This window comes from Polistes fuscatus, unplaced genomic scaffold (genome assembly GCF_010416935.1).
Source record: "Polistes fuscatus isolate 324 unplaced genomic scaffold, CU_Pfus_HIC Scaffold5, whole genome shotgun sequence".
Lineage (NCBI taxonomy): Eukaryota > Metazoa > Arthropoda > Insecta > Hymenoptera > Vespidae > Polistes > Polistes fuscatus.
In genome coordinates, this window is record NW_025113129.1 from 13,027,906 (window position 1) to 13,034,702 (window position 6,797).

At 39.9% G+C, this 6,797-nt stretch overlaps 1 long non-coding RNA gene across 1 annotated transcript; it reads left to right on the forward strand.

Moving 5' to 3' along the window:
- The first annotated feature begins 646 nt into the window (after positions 1–646).
- Positions 647–1,196, forward strand: LOC122522630. Its single transcript, XR_006305111.1, has 3 exons — positions 647–671; positions 922–1,009; positions 1,090–1,196. It is a non-coding gene; the product is annotated as an uncharacterized LOC122522630 (long non-coding RNA).
- Positions 1,197–6,797: the final 5,601 nt, after the last annotated feature.

Here is a 6,797-nt window from a genome sequence, read left to right on the forward strand (position 1 = left end):
CGTTCCTTTTGGTGTCGCGAGAACTGTGCGAACGTTCGGTTCATATTTCGTCGAGTAATGAAGTGGATCTTTTTGTCGAGCTCGTAAGAAAACGATCCGCCGTAAAACACTCGAGAAATATCTCGAGGAAATGAAGGGAAAGGGGAGGAGGAGGAGGGAGGGGGAGGGTGTAGTCAGTGGCGAACGTTAATCAATTCCCCCGAATGGAACACAGAATCTTTTACCTTGGTAAGCTAAAGGAAAGGGCGCAGCACTTATTTAATGAGAATGGTAACTTAGTTTAATGCCCTTAAGCCTGAAATATAATTATGCGTAATCATATAGTACTATAAACGAACGTGTACGAAAGATAAAGAAAGAGGGGGGGTCAGGGGGGAGGAGGGGAGGGAGAAAAGAGGAGGAGGAGGAGGAGGAGGAGGAACGTTTGTAGTCGGCCGAAGTCACGTTATGCATGCGAAGAATCGTGAGAAAGAGGACTTTTTCGATTCCGGCCTTATGCATGTCTCATTTCATTAAATTCTCAGTCACGTCAGCGTTCGAGGTTTATGCGAGTACCAGAAGCCTCCTTGTTGGTATATCGGAACACGAAGAATAAGAAGAATAAGAAGAAGAAGGGGCAAGAGGAGGAGGAGGAGGAGGAGGAGGAGAGAAAAAAAAAGTAGACAAGTTTAGTAGGTTAACAACTATCTATTTAACAATTATTCGACTAAGTTCTCGGGATGGTTTTTCCTTATAGCAAAATTTCTAATCATTTTCGTTTAATTTCGATGAATATTTAATCATTTCTCAAAGCATTGACTTATAATTTAGTTAACTATTTGTAATAATAATAATAATAATAATAATAATAATACGTAATTTCATTGACATAGATTTTGTGTATTTTATATTTTTTTTTTGGTGTTGTTTTGTTTAATAAAGCACGTGGGCGAGGAAGAAAGCGAACAACGACGAGGAGGAGACTGCTGCGAACCCAAGTAATTGATATTGGAGTTACATAAATACGTCCGTAAGTAATTTCTATCTCTTAGAAATGAGAAGTTTAAAAGATAGTTTTTGAACGCATCCATCTTCTCTGTTAATAATTAGTTGGACTCTCGTTGTCATTGACGAAGTAGATGGCATCGATTATTGGCTAGGCACGTTCCAAAGTGAAAACGGATTTCGAAGTGGTTGTAATAAAGTATCCTAAGCTATATCGGTGTCTTTCTTATCCAGATATATATATGTAGTAGACACACACACACACATATCTTTGGCAAATAGCCGAGGCACGTTTCGCGGTAATAAATCCGACTAAACTAAATGGGAAGTCAATAAAACATTATAACTGTCCCCATTGTCAGAAAAATTGTGTCCAAGATGAAGAAGCACACGTAACAAGTCTTGGATGGTCGAGTAAAAGTAATAAAAAAAAAAAAAAAAAAAAAAAAAAAGAAATAAGAGAAAATAAATAGATGAAAAAATAAAAAAACATCATCTCGAGAGGAATAGATTATTCGTTTGTAATTTATTCGCATATTTATTTGTTGGCAACGTACGACACACACACGCATACACGTATACACACACAATATATATGTAAAATAGCGTGAAATACAGAGGCCAAAGATAAATTTATGAGAATTTGAAACTCTCAATTCGCGTGGATCGAAGTTTTTTTCGACCGAGCTCTTATCGAGTAGTAATTATATAGAATCGACGAGAGTCGTTAAATCGATTATCGACAGCCCGACGATCGTATCTATATTTTAACGCGGAACTATGCTTTCTCACGATCTTAAGATAAACTTAATAGTTGAGCATGTTCGATCGCGTATTATCGCGATAACCTTGCTAGAATCGATTGAAAATTATTCTTACTTTATGTAAATACGAATCGATAATCGAATAATGTATGAAGTAACGCGTTGCGTGCTTCTTTCCTTCTTTTTTTTTTTTTTTTTTTTAACGTATCCCAACAAAATCCATAGCATCTAATGAAAATTCATATCGGTTACGTATATATTTATCTCGATAAACGATTTGTCCGACATATACCAAATTTCTGAATGATATTGAACATTTCAAAGAAATGAACGAAGTATATGTATATATCTCCACGTAAAGTTTCGATTGGTTCGATTATCGAAGGATCACTGAGCCATCGGAGAGAATAATAATAATATAAAGAGGAAAAAAAATAGAATCGAGAAGAAAGAGAAAGCCAAGCTAGCAAGTAAAGCAAACCAAAGCAAAGCAAAGGAAAGCAAAGGAGCAAGTAAGTAGGAATGAAAGAAAGTTTAGTTTCTCTTTCTCAATATGAAAGAAGGAGAGAAAGAAGAAGAAGAAGAAGAAGAAGTAAAGAACACAGCGACACCGGGCAACGGGGCCAACAATAAGCGGACAAATCAGTGCGCTCATATAGCTGTCTCTCGGATATTTCTTCTCTACTTCGAAAGGAGTATCCGAGAGAGGGTATATGGGCGGTAAGAAACGCCCGGAGAGAGCATTCGGAGTGCAAGGAAAGATGGTATCTGCGTCAGCGCGGTCGGGGATCAGCGGATCGGATCGAGTCGCTCAGCGGGGGTTTCTTTGGGTCATGCACGAAGTGAGTCCCATTCTTCTGCTTCCCCTCCCCACCCCACTGCACCCCCATCCCACTACCCTACCACCCTAAAGTCCCCTTCACCCCACCTCCCCAACTTCGCTCGACATCCTCGGCCACGACTGCCACCACCACCACCACCACCACCACCTCCTTCGTCGATACCTTCTTCTTCTTCTTCTTCTTTCTCTTCTTCTTCTTCTTCTTCGAATACTTCCTCTGTGCCTCACCTCGAGTCTACGTCGTTGTCCCTTTTACCAAACGGGGTCCTATGGGTTCTCTATGAGGGGTCGAATCACTGACATCACCCGATTAATAATGTGTCTTCGTGGGGGCCCCCATAGGCCACGACAACGACGACGACGACGACGACGACGACGACGACAACGAGGAGGAAGAGGAGGAGTTTAAGGGTACACCATAATTCTGTATATATAACGGACCCGCAGACAATAAGATATATATCTATGATACGTTACGAGAGACTAATAGTTCCTTATATTTATATTTTTGTTGTTCTTTAAGTTAAAATATCGTCACAATTATTTGACAATGAGATAAATTTAAGTAGAAAAGAAGTAACATTAAAAAATTGTAGGCGTCACTGTCTTCTTCTTCTTCCTGTCATTAATGGAATTTGCTAAATTTGAATACATATTATTAACTCAGGAGAATTATATTCTTTAAGATTTATCGGCAGAGTTGCGTTTCTATGTCGGCCATCTTGATTCTTCCCCGTTCATCTCAGCTCTCTCTCTCTCTTTCTAAGTTTGGTCCTTTCTCGTCCTAAGCAAGAAATCGTCCTACACGAGAGAGAGAGGAGGCCTCATGATGGAGAGTTGTAAATGGCCGAGAGATGGAACGAGGTTTCATGGGTCGCATATAATATTCCCGTCACTCGTTTGTACTCCTCTTATGAAAGAGGAGAGGTTGAACACAGCGTGGACGTATTTATCGGTGAGTCAAATTGTCTTTGGAGTGACGGTGTCGTCGGAGGAAGAAGAAAACAGGGCTATTAGTCGTGAGTATCGTCGATATATCTTATTGTCTTTCAAAAGTTAAATTACAAGACGTCTTGTAAGTCAGGGTGGGCCCCTGCGTCTTCTCCTCTTCTTCTTTACAAGACATCCTTTTATTTACACAATAAGTATCAACCATCGATACAACCCAAACCATCATCATCATCATCATCCCTCATCCCTCATCCTTCATAAGTTAGAAATTTGACATCGTTACGATCTAAATTTCCCACGAATAGAATGTCTCATAGTTTAAGTAATCGTTTTTTAACGAAAGTATTTCAACAGAATTATATACGATAACCTTTTATTCGAAATAAGAAATGGTTTTTAGGTATAAAACAGCAGTTGGTCGATAAATGCGCGCAGCGAGTAAACATTTAAACTCGTGTATAGGTTTTGCGAGCTCGTTTGGGTTTCGCGAACGGGCTTCGGTCTCGAGAAAAGAGAGTACTCCGAGGGTACTGGCCGTAATTAATTACGTTTCGCCGACTTCGTAATCGATATCCGTGTCTCTCCTTTTTTCTTTCTTTCTTTCTTTCTTTATCCCTTGTGGTGTCCTTGAACTTGTCTCACCAGGGACCTGTTTATTCCTTTTTCACGAGTTCTTTCCGGTTTTCCACCGGTTCTCGCACATCTCATTCTCTTCTTCTTCTTCTTCTTCTTCTGTAAATTTGAATAGAAGTCGTCCCGATAGAGGGTGGTTAAAAGAATCGTTGCCAACCAAACCAAATCAAAGAAGAATTTCTAATTTCTCTTCTCGGGGAAGGCTCATAAAATACTACGAACATCGGAATAACGTAACGTGTATTAATGAGGATTCTTTATGCACCACTGAACTCCAGATCGCAGCTTCTCTCTGTTATGTAATCGTCCATAACCAGTTATCCTTCCTTGTAAGTATGTATCTTTATTACGAATGATATGTTAGTTAGCATGATATGTTGACTCTTTTGCATATGTACTACCTGGCACACTTCATCCCTTTTCCCTCTTTTTTTTTCCTCGCCCCCCCCTCTCTCTCTCATTCACTTACACTTTCTTCTCATTATTTTCATTTAGTTCTAATTTTACGACTCCTCGAGAAAGAAAGAGAAAGAGAAACTTCGCGTGTTACCTGAATTTCTGAATTTCTGAAGTTATACTTATTTTGCGTATCAAAACAAATATAACCTCAATAATCTCAAAAATAACTTTAAAAACGGCCATGGCGCTGTGATAGCATTGGTTCCCGCTCGATCATTTGAGTCAAGCAGCGCTGAGTACGATTAGTACTTGGATGGGTGACCCGCTTAAGAAAAAAAAAAGAGGAAGAAGAAGAGAAAAGACGACTTCATGCCGTAAATTTGAAATCGCTTTGCCGCGCATCGTAAAAATACAGAGACAAACTTCGTGGTGTCGATTTTTCCATGTGCTCGGAAAAAAATCCACACTCCCATCACATTTTCCTAAACGCGCCAAAATAAGTATAACTTTAATAATAATAATAAAAAGAAAAGAGAAAGAGAAAGAGAAAGAGAAAGAAAAGAAAAGAAAGGATCAGAGTTCGAAAGGAGAAGTTGGTGCCGGGAGTCCATTAAGAGATCGGCGTAAAATTCTTAACGACTCGACGTGTCTCGTGACCACGTCGGATTGTATAACAAATTGCATCAGCACCGTGTCCCGGCCGCTTCGAGCGGAGGAGATCCTAACCGAAAGGCGTCAAAGGAGGATCGTCGAAGGACGATGCACCTTGTTGGATGTATTCTTCTTTGGTGGGGCGGCGGCTTGCACACACAGTGTTGCGCATGCGACACACACCCTACCCTACCCTTCCCTACCCTTCCCTACCCTTCCCCACCCTACCCTACCCTTCCCCACCCTTCCTTCTCTTATTCTTCTTCATCTTCATCTTTTTTTTTTAATTTTTTTCCCCTTTCCTTTCCTTTCTCTTTCCCTCTCGTTCTGCGTTGTCTCGAGACGATGCAATTAAAAAAGAAGAAAGACCAGGGGGAGGGTGAGGGGGCTCCGCCGACCCGTCGAGGAAGCCCTCAAAGTTTCCACTGCGGTTGGTGACTCTCTTTCTCTTCCACGCAATATTCCACCCCCCCTCCCCCTACCTCCTCTTTAGATAAGACTTTACCCAACTTTAGTGCTTTTCTTTTTACCATCCCCCTCGTTCAGCTTTTTCTTATTTCTTATTCCTCGTCGTCTTTTTCTTCTCATTCTTCTTATTTTCATCGGCAGACGACTTTTCGCCGTCTCCCTTCGAAGATATTCCAAAGGGTATTGAATTTATACCGGGTATGCTATAAGTTACGGCCAACCGCAAGACTCGTCTTAAATGTCGTACCTCCTCGTGGAAACTTTTAACTAGCGGGGGAGGTCAAGTAAATGTGTCATGTAAGAAAAATAAAGAAATCCCATAACGTGACGCATCTCTCCCTTCCCATAGTTTATTATTATTATTATTATTATTATTTTCATTTCTCGAACAACTCTTATTTTTTAGAAAATAATAGTTCGTCATATTTTTCTACTCTAACGTCAGCCCCCTCTTCCCCACCCTGACCAACCAGTTTCGCTTTGGCATAACGTAAAACCAGATGATCGAAATAGGATATGCGTGAAATAGTTTGAAATGATTTTTACCAAGTAATAGAAGAAAAAATAAGCTAAAAGGATTTCTCATGTACCGAATTTCCTTAACCGTGTCACCGTGTTTCCGTTTTCTCTTACCCTCGGAATAATATTTTTCTACTCTCTTACCTACCAATCACACATACGCGCCTAATATTATGTATAAATGTGTATGTGTAGGTAAATACGTATCTACGAAGAGTCCGTGCATCGTAATTACGGCGAATGTGCAGGGTATAAGATAATTATACGGATGATTTTCAATAGGTCTCCCGTGGCAGGTTTTATTCAACAATAACACAATATGCAACTAATGCTTTTCGAAATCCTACCATATATTTTCTTTCAACTCCACACAACACACACTCTAACTCTAATTATACGATTAATTACGTTACTAATCGGAATGAATTCGAATCGTTCCGTACAAATTCACCAATTATTGCTCACACACTCACACGCACGCGGAATATCCCTGTTAAGTACGTTGTGTTGTTCTGCTTTTTTTTTTCTTCCGGTCGTTCAATTTGTTTTTATTATTTTTATAATATTTCGTCTATTTCGTTTATTCA